The following is a 21,188-nucleotide window of genomic DNA, read 5'->3' as shown; positions in this document are numbered from 1 at the left end:
TCTGTATTTCAGCAAACAATAGTTCTTTGCCCCTTGCATTTATGTATTTATGTTGTATGCGTATGGATTTAATTTTTAAAGTGACCCAACATAAGTGCAGTCCTTCTGATCAACATCTGGGCCCGTATATATTCTTTCACATCTGTGAAATCCTTTCCAATTTGTCTGCACCCTTTTGAGTGATCCCTGTACTGTAGTGCAATCACTTATATTCAAGGACTACCATCTCCCTGTGACATGGTGAGATGTTCCTATGATGTCAGACCAATATCACATTTAACTAAGCCATCATGCTGTGCTGTGAATTCCTATTTGATTTACACTTTTTTGGAATATGCTATTTCTTTATTCTTTCAAGTGTTTGGGGCATCTTCTATTTCACTGCATGTACATATTTCAGATTAATTTTCCGTTTGTTCATTAGAATTCATATCTAACTGAAGACTATTTTATAATTTCTTGACTGATATTCCTAGATTCTCAAAATATCTTTTCTTTCTCACAGCTGTTTTCTTCTTACTTTCTCACTGTAGCACACAGCAATAAGTTTAATATTATGACTGCACTTTTTTTTTATAAAATTAATGAAGAATTAGAAAAAAACAAAAGAAATTATTAAAAAACTCAGCAGATCTTGCAGGACAATTCTACTGACCTTCACTCTGTAATATATGGCATAATTTTAAAGCTTAACAAATTTTTCATTCTTATACAGAAACAAGTACTTATAACTGATCTCTACATCCCTCATTATTTTGTTTTCTCCTGCTTTAGCTCTTGGTACTTATATATTTCTTCATGTAAGATTTATTTAGCAGGAAATTTAGACAGTGATGCACAAGTTTCTCAATGACCAATACTACAGGAGCTGAATTTATATGAACAGACTAGCAACAGCATGAGAAAGAAAGACGAGAAAGCAATAGCCCAAATGCTATATCGGAAGGAAGGAAGGAAGGAAGGAAGGAAGGAAGGAAGGAAGGAAGGAAGGAAGGAAGGAAGGAAGGAAGGAAGGAAGGAAGGAAGGAAGGAAGGAAGGAAGGAAGGAAGGAAGGAAGGAAGGAAGGAAGGAAGGAAGGAAGGAAGGAAGGAAGGAAGGAAGGAAGGAAGGAAGGAAGGAAGGAAGGAAGGAAGGAAGGAAGGAAGGAAGGAAGGAAGGAAGGAAGGAAGGAAGGAGAAAAGAAAGAAAGAGAAAGAGAGAAAGAAAGAGAGAGAGAAAGAGAGAAAGAAAGAAAGAGAGGAAGGAAGAGAGAGAAAGAAAGAGAGAGAAAGCATTTGTCATATTACCACAGAAAAGTGGCAGCATGACAAGAGTAGAGCAGACCTTACAGGAGGAAAAAAGCTGTATAATCATGTCATCCCAAGGGCCCAGCTGATGTTACGATATGTTGCCTGTAGAAAGAGTGCCACACCATAGAATACTCTGTGACTAATAAATGGAACTGTGAAGCTGGTCATATCCACAACACCCTCTGTGGGTTTTCCTTACTTTTTGAAACTATATACTTATTGTATTTTCCCAAATAAAAGATATTCGTGGTTTCATATTCTCAGAACTCCTACATGCTTGCAAGGGGAGAAGGAACACCTGTAAAAGGTTAGATTATTAAATTCCTAAATGTTGGTGGTTTACATGGGGGACTAAACCACCATCCATATTTATTTTAGAAAGAGTCCCCTAGACATGTTATTGAACTCAGTCCTGGTTACTACCACTGACACCTGGCAGGAGGGCTACATGTGCAACAAAAGTAAATTACAAAATTCCAGCACTTTTATGTCTTCATTCTCCTTCAGCATACAGATCGACACTTCAGACTCCTGCTGAAATTGGTAGGAGCTGTGCCTATAACCTGTAACAGAGTTTGGCTTTCTAACTAAAAGCCTTCTGACAACAATTTTTTTAAGAAAATGCGAACTTGCTAACACAATAATTTGGCAGGAATGAGTCAATATCAAATCCTTTTCCACCAAGGATCAGGCAGCTTTGATGCTTAACAGCAATGAAAGTGCTAAGTAAAAGTACTAAAGAATATCAGGTTTCAGGGCTCTTGAGTGCCACAACCATGCAGAAGCAAGCTACAGAGTTAGAAAGTCCAATATGTTTCATTTTCCTGGTTGGAGAGTGTAAGGATTTATCCTTTATATACACATCTATAGGTGTAAGTATTTATCTCTCTATATATGCATATACTTGAATATATATATATTTATACATATATGTGTGTGTATCAGGTCCTCTCCTCTCCTCCCCTCCCCTCCCCTCCCCTCCCCTCGCTTCTCCTCCTCTCCTCTCCTCTCCTCTCCTCTCCTCTCCTCTCCTCTCCTCTCCTCTCCTCTCCTCTCCTCTCCTCTCCTCTCCTCTCCTCTCCTCTCCTCTCCTCTCCTCTCCTCTCCTCTCCTCTCCTCTCCCCCCTTTTTTTTTTTTTCTCATTACTGTAGTAAAATACTCAGTAGCTTAAACGTTATGGAGACAATAAGTCTTGGCTCTTCCAGAAACATTCATACTCTAGGATCCTGCCTCAGCAGCCAAGGTCTGGAAAATCTCACAGTCCTACTTGAACACAATACTCCTGTCTCAGTAAGTTGAAGACAGTGGTCTTGAAAATGAAATCCAAATATTTACAAACTTCCTAAGTGGTATATTTTGCTACACTTTGTGGAAATTAAATAGAAAGAGCCAGAAAGAGAGGAGCAGGTGGATTCAATTCCAAACTTAAGAGTTAATCAGTTTTACCTGGGAAATTGTTATAAATCTAGAGCAACCTGACATTATTTGACCATAGAAAAATACAAATGACAATTCAGAAGAAAACCTTGATGAACCCCTAATTGAATCAACACATACAGAAAACTAATAAAAGCTACTCATTGTTCCAAAATATACTGGTTTCGTTAGTGGTTTACCTCATCCGCTTTTTTCAACTTATTGTTAAAGGTCACAATTAGAAACATATTTGCTTATTTTGCTACTGCTTATATCCCTGTTCACATTATGAAACTGAGACAAACGTGCTTTATTTTTTTTAAGGAATTTTCTCTCAGTCCACATGGTGTGTATTATTAAGAAGCTTAAGTTATTTTTACTACAGACTCATAACTGCAGAAATTTGGGTCCAATCTACTACAAAAGTCATTAAAAGAGTCACATAACGGCCTTGAGTAGACCTTCTGTATACGTGGATTTTCAGAGCAAATCCTGATGTTTTATAGGTTAACTTATCTGAAGGATAGTAAAAGATGGATCTAAAGAGACAAAGTTTTAAAACTGGAGACAAATTGTAAGTGGAAGAGTTTATTTTGTAGCAATAGAGTTGAAAGCATCTGGATTCAGATTTTCATGGCTGTTTTGATTCCAGTTATTAACTGAAGTTCCTTTCTGTTTCATATTCATATAAATTACAGTGCAATGGGTCAAAATAACAAGACACACTTTGGAATTGTGCTAATACATCTGCAAATTTAAACAGAACCAGATGGGAAATGGAAGATAATTCTGAAGCTTACCAACCATTCAGATAGAAGAGATCCCACCAACATCAGTCTTTGTAGTGTATCATTCAGGCAAATAGCACTTTTGTGGCCTTTAAATACTCGCAAGTTATAGAAGCTATGTCCATTTTTCCCATGTGTCATGCTGGAAATCCTTTTTACTCCATGTAATTGAAAATAATAAGGCTAAATGAAATACAGTAGTCTTGAGAGTGAATAGGGCTGGGAACTCCTGGGGGTTGTCAGTTTTTAGTACAGAACAAATGCCTGTGTTAGTTTTTCAGAGATTAGAAGCTTTCAAACAGCTTTTAAAATGAAACCATATATGTGCATTGGAAGTGCAGTCCATTTTTTAGTTGTTTAGGTAATGATCTGTGCGTCTCTGGAAGTTTCTTAAGTATTCCGTTTTAGAAACTATCAGTACATCCCATCAAAACATCTTTAATCCAGTATCAAGTATGCTATAAGGCAGCATGGCCATGTGCAGCTTAATTAATTCCTGAATTTATTTTCATCTGTGGGTTGAATAATAAAAATTTTAACTTCATTAGGTAGATGCTTCAAACAAAATCAATATTATTATTATTGACCTTCCCAAATTGTTTACTCTTATTACTTCCTGGATGGTAGAATTTCAAACATCTTTGTAATGGCAATGTCAAATAGATGCCAGCAAGCTCAAAGAGATAGAGAAATAGTTCTTGTAAGAAAAAGGTGCATTGAAATGGAAGAATAAGCACTTAAGGAGTAGTATTTCTGTTAATCCTTGAGGACTGTTGTTTAGAAACTTTTTGGGAAAAGGAGAAATGGTGGTAGTAAGTTTCTTTTCTTACTAAAATTTAATTTTATTTACCTATTTAATAATAAAATGTATCAAAAAATAGAAAAAACTTTTTTTTTTTTTTTTTTCAAAAAAAGCAAGTCAATATGGCATACAGAAAAAAAAAAACACGCCATTACCTACAAAATATCATTCATGGAAAAAATCAGGCAGTAATCCATTGATTAGGATAGATATGTACCATGTAGCTATGTGCATGTAAGTTTGTTGTGTAGATTTTACAGCCAACACAGAGAAATAGATCTTTAAAGGCCTGAATCATTTCAATGGAGAATAATGTCGTGGTTTAAACTCAGCCGTAAATCACACAGTCGCTCTCTCATACCTTTCCTTTCCTCCCCCAGGTCCCAGAGGGATGGGGAAGAGAATCAAAAGAATGCAACTCCCACGGGTTGAGATAAGAGCAGCTTAGTAACTAAGGTGTAACACAAATCACTACTGCTGCCACCAACAAAGGTAATAATAAGGGAAATAACAAGGGAAGAGGATACGATACCACCCGCTGACCAATACCGATACCTAGCCCAACCCTGCAGTGAAGTAGCCCTTCCAGGTAACTCCCAGTTTACATCCTGGGCATGACGTGCTATGGTATTGGTGTTATCAGCGCTGTTCCCAGGCTGAAAGTCAAAAAACACAGTGCTGCACCAGCTATTAAGAAGGAGAAAAAATGACTGCTACTGCTGAACCCAGGACAAATAAACATGTAGGTTACACAAATTTCCTCCTCAAAGTGACCATTTCTGTCCATTCATTACGAAGTCACTGAGATTTAATAATTAATAATTGCAGTTACTAATCTCACTGTACATGTCTTCAGTGTAGATATTAAAAAGTAAATTAAATGATTGTTATTCAAGTGAGAGACACATAAAGAAAACACTCAGGTTTCTAGAATAAATAAAATGGAAATAAACTCGAAATAGGAACATTTATTTATTAGAATGTCTTTAGTCTAATATTATAATAAACAAATTAAAATTGTAGTGAATATTGTGCTGTATTAACGAGAAATTTTTAGTGATGGATTAATGTTATCTTAAGAATAGTTTAATTGTGGTCTGTATTGCTATTGGTTGTCTGTATTACTAGAGGTAAAGTTTTAAAATGCATAATTTCATCCCTTGCATTACTCATAAAAACAGTTTTGTAATACTAGGAGCTTCACTTTTTCTTTAAAAAAAAACCACAAAAAACCCAAATCTCCAAACTTTCAATAAAACTGTTTTCCTGATTCTCCACTAAAAAAAAATCAAATTTTTGTGGTAGTGGGGAGTTGCATAGGTTAATGCTCATTTGGTCATGGTTAAAATTGCACCTTTAAAAGAACTCAAGTGATAAGACTATAATAACACAGATCAGAGAAGTGCATTTTGCTTTAAGTTTTTTATTAACTTCATAAATTTTCTCTTCTTGTAAATTCTTTGACTCCAGAATTACTATACCAGCAAAAAAATAATTTCTGTCTTTCATGTTAAAGGCTGTCGTGTCACAACTTTACTAGAAATGACAATATGGCAGCTAACTGAAAAATTTCATAAGTTTATGCTTCTGGCCTATAAAGCAATGCATCACAAAGAGGATAATTACCAGAGAGATTATCAAACTTGAAAATTTCATTTTTAGAAAGGTTTTATTTTTTTACTATAAATACAGGAAAGTTAGGCAAATCTTTCTTTTTTCCTCTTTAGTAAGGAGAATCTGAAGTGACATCTGTGTAAATCACTTGTAATACCATCAAATACTGTGTTAAATCAGGAAAGTAAGTGAACATAAAGAGCAAGATGTCTATTCAACATTACACATCACTGACTGCCAATTTCGCTCAAGCATTTGGTCAAGGCTTCCTAGAAAGATACAGAAATGAAATGTATTAAAAAAACAAAAACCTCCTAATGATATTGTATCTGGCATAGGAAGATGCTAGATAATAAGGGCTTGCAGAAAGGGTTTTCATAGGTTGTACTAAAGTTACTGAAGATTCAGTGTCAACGCAAATGCTACATCCTAAATGCTCAACTGGGAGAAAAAACTTTGCATTCAAGGTAATCTACACTCCAGTCAACCAGTTTGTTGTAGCCAGTCCCTGTGACCAGTTGTCTGTTCCAGAGACAGATCTCTACAGAGCCTTCCTCAGTCACAGGTTGGACTCAAACTACTTGAACAACTAACCTCAGATGTACTTCTTTTAAGCTGGTGAGAATCATTAAGCTTCTCCCTAGTTAAAAAAAAAAAAACAAAAAACATAGGAAACTAGTCCTTGAGCACCTAATCATCCTTCATACATTTTTGTCATGAGATTCAAGAGGATCTTGAATTGTCTGCCAGTCACGTTGGATCATGACAAGTAAAAGATATTCAAAGAATCACATATGAATATAAATGGTATCAGAGTGTGATTCAGAAGTGATACATGAAATCTTTCCAAGTACTGCAGTTACTGTGGGTGCACTTATGCAACACCTTAACAGAGTTTCAATCTCAGCTGTGAATGCTCTATATGCTTTTCATGTAAAATTTGCTACCAAAGCCAACTAAAGTCAAGAAAATATAAGACAAAACAAACAAAAATAGTTCTTCAAGTGAAAAATAAGAAGAAAGCCAAATAAATACCTCTGTAACTAGATAAATTAAAAGCAGAATGAACATATTATTAAAAACATCACTGCAACATATTTTGACAATTTATTTGGTTGCAACACTTGTCATTTTATTGAAAGAAATTATTACATTGTAGCAGTCAGATTAAAGTCTATTTGCTTTAATTAGAGCTATATGAATCACAAGCTCAAAGTCCAAGTGAATGCAGATTTCTAGATTCTATAGAGTCTAGGGAAAAGACTGTACATGAATGGAATTTTCATATCAAATCAATTTTTCATAACAGTAAAATATGAGCTTCAAATAAACACTTTTTTTTTTTTTTCCTCAGCCAGACAATGGACTTCTTGGCAAGAAAAGGATGATGAAACAAAATGACAAATCCAAGACAGAAAACATGTGAAATGCTTTGAAACAATTAAAGAATACACATTTATTTACAAGTCAACTGGGAACATAGCTCTGCCATTGAAGCCCTGGAGCCAGGATCTGAGCTCTGCATTAATTTCTAGCTCTTTCATAAAGCATTTAGTGAGAATCACTAAAAAAAGTGATTAACACTTTAAACAACAACTAAATAAACTTACTTTCACAGTACAACTCTCATTTTCAACAGGGACTTGAACTTTTAAACGTCTATGTCCCATGGACCTATAGATCTTAGAATTCTGACACTGGAATTCCATTGATAAAGTAATGCATGGTCTGGAGAAGATGAATAAAATTTCTTTTGACTTCTGTGTGACTAGAGCACAGCATCTAAAATATTAATTGTGCCTTTTCCTAAAACAAACGTGACAGCTCATAAAACCAAAACTTCCCCAGTTACACTCCATCCATCTATTTCCTTCTATGTCAGCAGTGTTCATGTGGCACTGAAGTCCAGAAAACATAACTCAAATAAATTATAAAGCTATGAATAAAGCTATAGGCTGGAAATATAACATTCTTCTTCAAATGGTTACATGATTGTAGCTAACATCCAAGTTTCCCCACCAGATGAAAAGGTGGATTCCTGTTTTCAGAACAGAAGAATGCTCTGTATGACTCACAAATGAAGCACCATTATAATTTTTCCTTTCTTTCAACCTAGAAAACATGATCCCTAAGGATAATGCTTGGAACATTTAATACACCCAATGTCTGTGATGCACTTACTGCTACTATCAATGAGAGGGAACAAAGGGTCATCTAGCTCCATGTAAATATCATCATTTTAGCTCATCACTTCAGGCTCACTTCACAGTCAATGAATGAGGAGAAACAGGCATCTTGAGGCAATGATTTGTCCCACCCCAAACAAGATATCCAGCAGTAAGCTCTGCACTTTAAACCAGCTATGTGGGCATCTAGGTTTGAATGAGACAGTGTCACAGCCAGTGGTCAGTGTAACTGATACAAACAGTTGTAGGATTTGGTAGCCAATTTTCTGAAACAAAATGCTTTGATTTTGGCATGAAACTTCATAAATTGAGTAATTCCATTCCTTGACCCGTGAGCTGACTTTTTTGCCAGATAAACTTTTGGGCCCTATTCTAAGCAAGCAATCATACATATATGATTGGGCCACATGCAAACAAGCATAAAAAAAAAGAATATTCTTTAACCAGTGTAAGCTTTTCACATTGGAAGGATGAAGGGGCTTTTTTCTATTTAACTGAGGTTAATATTCATTATATCTCAGTTTAATTTCTATTATTTTCTATCTAGAAAATAAAGTGCTTTTAATGCTTCAGCTTAGCATCGTTATAGATAAAACAGTAGCTTTGAAAGCACAGGAAAATTCGATTCAAAACTCAGTAATGAGAGAAGACAACTCTCTATAGAACTAAACAGATCTTTGATCAGGTTTTTATAATTCTTGCAGAAATTAGTAGAATAAATCTCATGAAGGCCAAGAGAAACTAGATAGGAACATCATTGTCATCCCTGGAACATCATTGTCATCCCTGGAAGATGAGGCTGGATGTCGCTTTGAGCAACCTAGTCTAGCAGAAGATATCCCTGCCTATAGCAGGGAGGTTGAAACTGAATGAGCTCTATAATCCCTTCTAACCCAAAGCATTTTATAATTCTATGATTTTTTGCCTGTCCTCACTCTTAGAAAAGGAAGACTTTGATGCTAAAGCATGTCTTTATTTTCAGCTTTATGCAGGAGACAGTTTGTGTTCATAGGTTTGAATTAAGTGTATCACTTTTTGTCTCTTCAAGCAATTTAGAAATCTAGGAAACTTATTTCATACCCTTCCCCAAAATCAGCTCAGGACTGTACAAGAAATGTCATTATTAGTTACAAAATTCTCTTAATTATTTTTGGCATACACCCAAAAACCTAAGGAAAAAATATATCTCCTGGTATCTTTAATAATTCCCATTTGAGCAAAACACTGAAAAGCAGAAGTAATATAATACAGAGCTTTGAGTAATCCCAAAATAAGTATACTCGGACTTTCAGTAGTTATTGCAACACATGAAATATTCCAGCTTTTCTCGGAGTCTTCTTGAAACCGGCTCTGTCCTTGAGGTGTCAGATTAACACTCCACTCAGAAGACAAATTGTTCATGGGCATGCTGGACATATGAGAGCCATTAGACAGTGTGATCTACATTCTTGAAAAATGAAAAATTCTAGGCAACATTACATTTTATAAATGCAAGATGTTTATTATTACTGCACTAGCAATAAATGTTTAGAAACTGGAGAGGGTTCACAATGATTCTGACTAGGAACATATGAGGATGGAGCCATTGAATTCTGGCATGAAATAAAAGGTCTGGAAGCTATTATGTATTTAGCTCTCTATGAGTATTTAATTATATCAATAGGAGAACACAATTTCTGTTGCGTGCTTTGTGATGAATGTCTTCATTTATTCATGTTACAATGAATGATAGATGAGTTCAAGCCAGATGTGGGAACTCATTTGCAATTTGCTTAAATTATTTTAGTGAAATTTCTTCTAAAGTTCACAGGACATCTCACTGAATATCATGGGAATTAATCTGAAATATAAAATTTGATTTCTGCTTGAGGAGTGAATTTTCTTTTGCAAGACTCTATGCAGATAAGTGGTAATAAACATCAAATTCTATATGGTTAACTGCTTTTTAGATGATAATACAGTCTTTAATGCGAAATATAGATTTCAGTTTCTCATCCAACCTGTCATGAGGAAGAAAGTAGCTTTTAGGCAGTTTCGTAGCACTCAGCTCTAGTTTAATAGATGATTCTTGCCAAAACGACTTATTCTAGGTAGGAAAAATAATTCCTTGAATACGAATGAAATATCTTCAAGGGTCTTATCTTTTAAGGGTTTTTGAAAATCATCATGACACAGAAATTACCAGTCTGTTTCTTGAATTTATGTCTAGTAGTTTATATTTCCACTTGCAAAGTGAAAACACACTTCACATTGTTGGCATGAAGGATGTTCACTATACCAGGAAGCAAAAAAGATGATCAAGGAATGTACAGTTAGGAAGCTATAAAATGTAAGGGACAAACTGAGGCATTCAGTCCTGCTGATAATTTGGCTTGCATATTTTAAAGTATAGATAAACTCATCATGTTCAACCAATTTATGTTTTTTGTTTGTCCATACACGGCGTGTCCGTTAAAATCATTGCCTTAAACTCTATATAATCCTTACACTTCATCCACATATTCCACTGTTGTTTCTGTTTGTAAAAGCAGACACAAGAGAAATTTTAGCTCATTACCACAGCTTCTTTACCTGGTGGCAAGTTTGTCATTTCAGATTCATTCCGTTTTTCTCAGCAGGTGAACAGATGTTATTGCATTGGAGACTCAGGAGGAATGTTTTGTGATGTGTCCTTATCAAACCTATGCTATTCAAACGCATCAAGATAAATGAAAGGGAAAGACACAATAAAATGAAATTCTTAACTCTTTTTACTTTATGTAGTTCATTTTTATAACTTAAATTTTTATTATATGCTATCCTACAATAGGTACTGATCCGAAACCCAGGAAATTTGAAAACTTTTTCATAAAGCTGTAATTTAAGCAGAGGGCACGCCTTTGCTATCTACTAAATTAAAGTCTATACTCTCAAACGACTGCTACATTTGGTACATTCAAACTTCAGGGGCCCAGTTTAGCGAAAAGGGTCCAGTTTTAATACCCAGGCTCCACTAGTGTTTCAATCACTAACTATAAGTACCTAAGTTAGGAATAGACATCTGCCCTTTTATTACATATGCAGGTCAGATAGATACTCAAGCACTCAAATACTGTATCCTGGTCTGTATCAAAAAGAGTGTGACCAGCAGGGTGAAGGAGGTGATCCTGCCCCTGTACTCTGCTCTCATGAGACCTCGCTTGGATTGTTATATGCAGTTCTGGTGCCCTCAGCATGAAAAAGACATGGAACTGTTGGAACAAGTCCAGAGGAGGGCTACGATGATGATCAGGGGACTGGAGCACCTCCTGTATGAAGACAGGCTGAGGAAGTTGGGGCTGTTCAGCCTGGAGAAGAGAAGGCTGCGTGGAGACCTCATAGCAGCCTTCCAGTATCTGAAGGGGGCTTATAAGGACGCTGGGGAGGGACTCTTCATTAGGGACTGTAGTGATAGGACAAGGGGTAATGGGTTAAAACTTAAACAGGGGAAGTGTAGATTGGATATAAAGAAGTTCTTTCCTGTAAGGGTGGTGAGACACTGGAATGGGTTGCCCAGGGACGCTCTGAATGCTCCATCCGTGGCAGTGTTCAAGGCCAGGTTGGACAGAGCCTTGGGTGAGATGGTTTAGTGTGAGGTGTCCCTGCCCATGGAACTAGATGATCTAAAGGTCCTTTCCAACCCTAACCATTCCATGATTCTATGATTCCCTGACACTCTTGGTTGCCTTCCTAATTACCTGGCCACGGTAAGGGGCTTGGAACTAGATGATCTTAAAGTCCTTTACAACCTAAACCATTGTACGATTCTAAGATTATACTAATTTGCATTGTTCATAAAATCATAAAATAAAATACAGGGTACTTAAAATACAGAATATGCTCCTTGTTGCAACTGCTATATTTAATTTTTTCTCCTAATATCTCTCTTCTTTTATGCAATTTCTCATATAATTCTTCTTTATCCATAAATCATGGTGGTTTTAAAAGACACAGAAATCTGATAGAATCAACAACATATAATAAAATTTATTGAGTTTCATTTTTTACTGAAAAGCAGTGTTAAGTTATAAATACAAGCAGGTTGACTCCAGGAGAATCATTCAACGATGTACGCCAAACTATGCTATCTTGTGAATCATCAGAAGCTTAGCACCAGAAGTTATGGGCAGGAGGTTGCTGGTTTACATCTCTGTGTTTGTTCTTATGACAGTGATTCTTTAACCCAAACAGAGGTGTATCGTGTTCTATTATCCTATTTTTTTACATTGATCTTGCCACACAGCTGTTTGTGAAACATTTTCTGATGTGTAAGACTCTGTCTTGCATTTAATCCCTTGTCATGAACTATAGGGTAGCATTTTATGTTATTAATTTGTGGTGAAAAGATCTCATTGATATTCCTCTGTTAACATGCTGTAGAGTATGGGGTATAATAGCACAGCACATGCACTACAATCCCTAGAAATAAACAACAGTGTTATTTACCTTGCAATATAATAAAGACGAGTCTCATTGCTGGAAAAAATACAAGCCATGTTTAATTTCCGTAAGAAAATCACTGTTCAGCTGGGCAGAATTTGACCTGCCACCACTGCCTGTGTCTCTAATGAAGTAGAGTTTAGGGACAGCACGAAACTCCTGTCTGTGTTGTTCCCAGCTAGGCACATCCTGCTATGGTCTCACTTCCATGAGCAGTGTGCTTTGTCATGACACATACAAATGAGGATACTAGATTCTCAACACAAAATTCAGTTCAATGATAGCTGGACTTCATATGACACATTGTTCGTAGGCATGAACCAAGAGACTGGAAATTGATCTGTAAAATCAGCTCACATGAAAATTTTATGTGCTTCTAAAATACATGTCTACATCTGCAGGTATTTGTCATTTGAATTATATGGCTAAATGGGGGGGAGGGGGGAGAAACTGCTAATTACTTGTCTTTCTAGCAATTTCTTACCAAGTAATTTGACTCATCTCCCTATATCCATAGTTCTTAAAAGTGTTTTTGCAATTACCATTATTATTCATTATCTCAGACTTCAAATTTTATTCCATTTTCTTTTTTTCTTTTCTGCCTCTGTCTCAATCTTCATCCTAGAAGTTTCCTATACACATTTATTCTGAAAAGACCTCCAGGATACTGTGATTTCTTAAATAAGAAACACTTCCAGTAAGACAGACATATATTCATTTCTTGATTTTGAGAAGCAGCTTTTGCTGTTCAATTTGCCTTCTCCAGGGTCTGCTAATTAACTGAATCACAATACAAATGGGGAATATTTCCTGGGATAAACAAGTATCAATTATCTTGTCTCTTACCAGTGATGTTATCTGTGTTATTTGCCAGAGGATTATACCTCTCCAACTTAGCTTCACCCATCCATTTTCATCTACCAATAACTATCACACTGTGTAGTCTAGTGGGTTGCAGGTGACAATAAAAAATATTTGTGATTTAATGGAAGAGGAAAACAGAAATGTTGAGAACAAGCAAGTTAAAGAGTTTAAATTATGTACTTACATAGCCAATTACACTGTGAAAACACCCATGCTTCTACAGCATCCATGTGCCTTCTTTCTAGTATAATGCAGTCAATATGAAGCATGATTGTTACTGTTTCTTCCCATTCCTCTTCTAAAGCTATTTGTCCAAGAGATGGAAAGTTACTGTGCTATGATTTTCATTACATCTTACATTTGTTAACTGATATTTTAGCTGAAGTTTACTATGTAATAGACACAACTTTTTACTGGCATAGATCTGAATACCAATGAGATGGTATAAAAAATTCTGTTTCTTTTGATTTCTAGTGAGCTGGGGAGGCATGATGTATTACAAAACTTCATTGTACCTGATCTCAGAGCAAGTGAACAAGCAAGTCTCTTAGCAGAATCATCTTTCAACACTAAGATTATTTTTTGAGTGACAGCAGATGCCATTTCTTTCTAACACAATTAATTTGTAGTTTTCCTTGTTAAGTCAGAAAGAGATATTAAGCCTTCTTTTCTGCATGGTTCTCTTAGTAGAATTAAACAATAAAAAATTTATTTATATTAAATTATTATGAAAATAATTTAATTAAATTAGTACTAAAATAATTTATAATAATTATTATGACAAAAGAATTGAGATCATATCAGTGCCAATCCACAACAAAGGTAGCATTTTCAATTCAGTTTAACTTTTTTTTTCCATTGCTTTAATTCTCGCAAATTTCAGACATGAAGAAAACACTGCTAAGCAAGTGATGATGTTTAATAAAGTATTGTTCCTGTTTCTCTTGGACTGAATTTACATTTTTCAATATACGATTCACTGCTGTAATTCTTTATCTGGGCTTTTCTTAAATAATGCTACATGGCAAGGGATAATGTGTCGCTTCAGTCTAAAATGACTTGGCAAAAAAAAAATCTTTTAACTGCAAAGGTAGTATTTCCAGATAGCATTGTCTTAACTGAAAACCTTTAATAGTTGAAAACTTTTAATTGTCAACCAGACTGCTGGAAGCATATTTGTTTTATAGAAATGAAACTGCAAGTTATATACACTTTTGTTTAAACATTTCTTTATGACATGTGTCTTAAGATACTTCAGATCTATTGGTTTATGAAGGTAAAGAAAAATTTAAGGGAAGTGACATCCGTTGCAATGGACTTACTTCAAAATGGTGTAGAGAATAGGTCTGTGAGAGACTTTTTCCAAAGAGAATCATCTTATCATTGGCTTATAAAACAAAAGAAAAAGACTACTACTTTCCATTCATAGAATCATAGAATCAATAGTTATGGTTGGAAAGGACCTTAAGATCATCTAGTTCCAACCCCCTTGCCATGGCCAGGGACACCTCACACTAAACCATGTCATCCAGGGCTCTGTCCAACCTGGCCTTGCACACCATCAGAGATGGAGCTTTCACAGCTTCCCTGGGCAATCCATTCCAGTGCCTCACCACCCTTACAGTGAAGAACTTCTTCCTTATATCCAATCTAAACTTCCCCTGTATAAGTTTTAACCCGTTACCCCTTGTCCTATCACTACAGTCCCTAATGAAGAGTCTCTCCCCAGCATCCCTATAGGCCCCCTTCAGATACTGGAAGGCTGCTGAGGTCTCCACGCAGACTTCGCTTCTCCAGGCTGAACAGCCCCAACTTTCTCAGTCTTTGTCATGTATGATAAATTATTAGTAAATTGTGATGGAGAAGGGACAACAGAGCAAATATATGCTGCTTTAGACTTTCTCATTTCGTTTTCACTCACAGTGCAGACTATTTAGGCTTCTATGCTCACATCTATTGACTGAATACTGATGAAGATTCATATTTAGGCAGACTGTGTCTTTTGGTTGGTTAGATGCTTCTGAAATGATTGAATTATATAATATCAAGCATTTGGCAATACAGATCATGTGGAACAATGTTAAAACAAAGAATGGAAAAATAGCATTCTTGAGGTTACTTTTGTCTGTTACACTGCTTTTCTTTAATCTACAATATTCACTTAGCTGAACGCAGCAGACTGAATTTTAATTCAACAAGACTAAAGCCTACAGAGATCACAGCTGGAACTTCTTCTTAATTACACTTATCCAAAAGAAGTTTGTGATTTTTTGTATCAGTAATTTAAATCTTTTCCATTTATAGTATGGTTTTCTATTTCCAGTGTGTATTGCAAATTTATGCTTATTTTTGTTTCATGAATCCCTGAAGTGTCCATTCCCCAAAATCCCAAGAATAAAAGGCTAAAATCAACCGGACTATGCTGTAGTTAGTGTAGGAAAAAGCTTTCCTAGTAGAAGGAGAAAACAGTGTAGGATTTAAATAAACTTGTACATAAGATGTACAATAATAATAACTATAATATCAACAACAATAAAAATGCAAGTATTTTTGCTTTATTATCCACTTAGAAGGAAAAGCACAAGAGTTTGTGTGCATGTTTTATGGAGAAATAATTGAAATGAGAATAGAAGATGACTTCATTCAGTATCAAGACTTCAGCAACAGAATTAGGCTTGTGGTACTTTATTCTTCTATCATCTGTATGTTTCATTTTCAGACAAGCACTTCTTTGCTTCCTCCCATGCTCCTTCTTGTGTTAATTATAAAGATAGGCGCATCTATGTAATATTTTCCTTTTCAAATTATCTCTTAAATCTTTAACTTCCATGCTTATTAAAACATGTAATTTTTAAACTTTTTTCCAGCTTCTGTTTTTAATTTCAGCCTATATGTTCTTTGGGCAAGGCACCAAAGTTCTTCATGGCTACCTTCACGTCTAAGTGTTTTTAAAACACCTATGGCATGACTATGATCTATAACATCTAAAACTGATATCCCATCTGCGCTGCATTTGGTGTTATAACACTATAAATGTAAAATAGAAGACATAAAATGGATAAAGCATTATATGATTCAGTATATTTTGGATAGGAAGAAAAATGCATTTTGGCAATAATTGCTTCTGTTTCATACTGCTTTCCTTTTCCATGATACTATGCTTCAGTCTGGGTAAACAGACATATGCATTATAGTACTAATAGTGATACCAGTTACTCTCAGAGTACCCAGCCCCCTGAGCTGGAAGACAGGGATGGTGAGCAGGATGAAGATCCCATAATCCAAGGGAAAATGATCAGCAACCTGCTACACCATTTAGACACACACAGGTCTATGAGACCAGATAGGATCCATCCAAGTGCACTGAGAGAACTGGTGGAAGTGCTCACCAAGTCTCTTCCCATCATTTATCATCAGTCCTGGCTAACTACGGAAGTCCCAGCTGACTCGAAGTTAGAAAATTTGATACCCTTCTACAAGAAGGGCCAGAAAGAGGATCTGGAGAATTACAGGCCAGTCAGTCTGACCGTGCTGGGGAAGGTTATGGAGCAGATCATGCTGAGTTCCATCAAGAAACACATATGGGACAAACAGATGATCAGGCCCAGCCAACATGAGTTTATGAAAGGCAGGTACTGCTTTACTAATCTGATCTCCTGCTATGACAAGATGACCCACTTTGTGGATGAGGAAAGGTCTGTGGATGTTGTCTACTTAGACTTAGCCTTTGGCACCTTTTCCCACAGCATGCTCCACAGCATGGCTACTCATGGCTTGGATGGGTGTACAGCTCGCTGTTTTAGCATCCCTGAAAGTATTTAAAAGATGTGTAGATGTGGCACTTAGGGACATTGTTTAGTGGTGGATTTGCCAATGTTAGTTTACAGTCAGACGCAAAGGTCTTTTCGACCTAAACAATTCTATGATTCTAATATCATTTGATCATCAAAACAAGAGTAAAACTTTCATTACAATTCTTAAGAACAGGGGGCTGAAAATAATGGACTATAATTTCCAGGAGCAGATGGTGGTCTGTTCTTCGCTCTTTAAGGAGCTGACAAAGCACCAAAGTACAGATATTTGGCATTAAGGGCTGCAAACTTCAGCTTTAACATACAAGTATGGATGAATGTTCAGGTGGGCTCTTTTTCACACTTCACACAGGCATTATTTACTGCAGGAATAGCGTAATGTTTTCACAGGCTTAAAAGTTTTTGTGTAAATAAGATATATATACACATAAATACACAGTAACCCTAAACTATAACACACTGAGTAATGCATCTAAAATGTAGAAAATTTTGTATTTCCACTAATGTTGACTCAGAGTTTCTACCCAGCCATCTGCAGAATCTGCTCCATCTTTTCACCAGCAGCTCTGTTTCTCTGACAGAAATACTACACATGTAACGTATAACACTGAACCAAAAATGATAAACATTGATGGTATACTGATAAATACTGTATTACTTTCTTAAGATTGACTTACTTATATTATTAACAGCTTTATTACCAGGGCAAATTTCCAGGGGTAACAGCAGTGAACTGTCTATGATACTCATAAAGAAATAACAGTAAACTTGCATTTATAAAGTGCTTTTCATCCCAGAGGAGGCGAAGGTACTTTCCAAAGTTGATTCAAAGAAACATAGCAATATCTGTTACTGCATGGAGCTGACATTGAGAAGAGGACAAAAACATTGTAAGACAAGTAGTGTGTTTCAAAATGTTTACTGGCTGCAAATGAATTGCAAATTTTTATTATTTTTTTTTTTTTAATGAAGAAAACTTTAAGAAAACTCTTCAGCAGTAAAACAAACCATGGCAATGTTGGTTGGGCATTAGTCCAGCAGAGTGTAATCTCCTAACATCATATGCCTAAATTTTGAAGTTTTTTGTTTAGTTGATTCTTTTTCTTCAGTTGGAATTCTTAGAAAATGACCAGGTCAATCTGTTACAAATATCCTACAAATAAGACTGGAGGCAGCCACATGTACTGAAATGGAGGAAACCACTCAAGAAAACCTCAGAGGACTTGAGGTCTACTAAAAAGAAAGAGAATAGTTGACTACATGTTCAGAAGGCCATGCTACATGGATACATGAATACACATCTACTGTGCAGATACATAATTATAATTTTATAATTATAATTAGGCAACTGCATGGTACAGCATGAAAGCAATGAATACAAGAGGAAGGAATTTTGTTGGCATGTTCTAGGCTAGAATATATAGTTGTATATAGATGTGACCATATCTTCCTTCAGTGAATATGTCAAACTTCTTATAAAAGCTAATATTTTTTTTCAGTTGTCATAGACGATGTGCCGGAAACCACTGTCTGCAAAGGTTTTCTTGGGAAAAATGCTGAGCACGATCCTAACTACTGAAAAAGGGAGTTTCATATGTAGTTCTGGAGAGGTGTCAGCTACAGATTCCTAAATATGGTGTTTCTAAATGTATATGGTAACACATATGTATGTATGCTTAAACATGCACACAGACGCACACACACTATTTAAAATTCTAGATGTACTTTTAGTACTGTTTTTCACAGTCATGCTGGTTTTCATCCAAAGATTTTGGAGCACTTTTCAGACATTATCTAATAATTTCACAACACAGGGTAGGTAACACACATTTCTGAGTCTGAATATTTGCCCACTGACCTAGTGGAATTTTTCTGGTGTTTCTGACAAAATTCTGTCAAACTCTATCAGGCAGGTTAAAGCACAAAAAGAAAAACATGGAGACAAAACCAGCACTGATTTATGCCTTCCTGTTGAAGTATGATTGCACCAGCTGAGGCCACAAGTGGTAAAAGCATTTGAATGCCAAGCATATAAAAGTTACACAAGGGCAAACATAGTAATTAGCAATAGATGGGAAAACCAGCATGAAGCGGTCGGTTTGATCTTCAGAGTTATCATTCAGGAGTGTGATACTGAGATTACACAATGTCATGCAGGTAATGCAAATGTTAAGCAAATCATCCATCTTGAAGTTTCTTAAACCCATACTTTATAGCTTTAAGATCAGATGTGGTTTTGATATCTGTAATATTTTTCTTTGTTAGATCCCTTAATGAATATAACAGTCTTTACCTTAGCAGGAAATCTGGCTGACCATTTGAGACCTGTTTTCTTTATATCTTGTGTCTCGCAAATTTGCTTTTGGACACCTAATAAATTACGCACTAACATCTCAGAATTTGACACTTCCTCCTCCTTATATAATCATTGCTAAATCAAGGACTACAAAGCATGTAGGAAAGGTGAACTATTTCTATTTTTTCTGATCTAAAAAGCCTCCTTGGTGGATTGACAGCTCTTGTCATCTTGCCTCTCTGCAAGTCAGACAACTGTTGGCAGATTTTTTTGGACTGGAGGGAAACTCCTAATCATTATCAAACCTTATTATATGAAACTAGTGAAAGCACACCTTGCTTTCAATTCATTGGAAGGAAAGACAAAGATAGTTGCATACCATGGCCAAGCACAAACTCTATGAGGCCTTTATTCGCTATGGATTATACTGAGGAACAATTAGACCCTATGAGTTAAATTTACTTGAGACATCTAATACCTGAAGCAACACTGTCCTTTCAGCTTGTGTGAGTAAGCAAAGCGAAGAAACCTAGACCCAAACTTGTTAACAACAATGCTTACTTCATTCATAATTGTGTAAATATGTCATGATCTCACTGAAGACAATGCACTTATTCTGTGTATGGGTGTATTGAAAGCAGAGTGTGACCCAAGAAAGCCTACATGTTTCTTAAAAAGCTTTGGAAATTTAACTTATAAATAAATTACAGCAAATCAAACTGGCATTCCCTTCTCCAGTAAAATATTCATGTTTGACTTTCATAGAATTCCTCCCAGACTAAGGTAATAGAGGCTGTTCATCTTATTTCCCGTCTCAATAATACATACTCAGGGCCCTACACTCCCGTCTTCAAGGGAAAAGAGTTGCTTACATGGTATATTTGATGGAATCAGGATTACTTTCTAAAAGACTGATGAATATAAAAAGCAGACTAAATTTCCTCTTAATCTTCCATAGTTTCACCAGATCACTTTGAAGATAATCCTGAAGATTTTGTACAAATTTCCTTTAAAACTGTCATTAATTTAGTAACTATTATTAGTTATATCATTAGTTACATATAATTAATAGGTAATTATCATCATTTAAAATCATTAAGCTGAAAAAATACATATGTATATTTTTATGAACACTCACATAGTATGTTAAAAAGGAACTGAGGAGGCAGAATATTTTCAAAAGGAAAATGCATGTGTATGAAGATTTTTTGCCTTTCTTAGAACACTGAGTGTAAATATTGCTTATTATTTTTAACTGTTGCGTTAAATTTTATGCCAAGAAGTCCTTTTCATTTTATATTAGCTGACAATTCTTTCTTACTGAAATAATCACACCCCAAAATGATTTCATATTTGATAAGCAACAGAATTATAGTGGGAACTCAAAGGCTTACTGAAAAGCTCCTGCTTGGCTGGACTCTACGAAGGAGAATAGGTATTGAGGGACTGTGCAGACCAGCAGTGTTGAAACAGGGAATTTACTGACATTTTCACTGAAAATCCTCACAAAAGAGTGCCTGGTGACCTGTCATTACCAGTCAATCACACAAAACCCCACACCCCAAGGAACAGACAACTCTTCCATGATCAAAAGGATATGAAGATTTAGAACTAAATGGAAGGGAAACAACATAACAAAGGTAGTCCATTGCCACTATTAA

Source organism: Pezoporus occidentalis, unplaced genomic scaffold (genome assembly GCF_034315485.1).
Source record: "Pezoporus occidentalis ecotype Australia unplaced genomic scaffold, CSIRO_AGI_Poc_V1 ctg38, whole genome shotgun sequence".
Classification (NCBI taxonomy): Eukaryota; Metazoa; Chordata; class Aves; order Psittaciformes; family Psittacidae; genus Pezoporus; species Pezoporus occidentalis.
The sequence above is the reverse complement of the archived record's forward strand: the minus strand, read 5'-3'. Positions refer to the sequence as shown.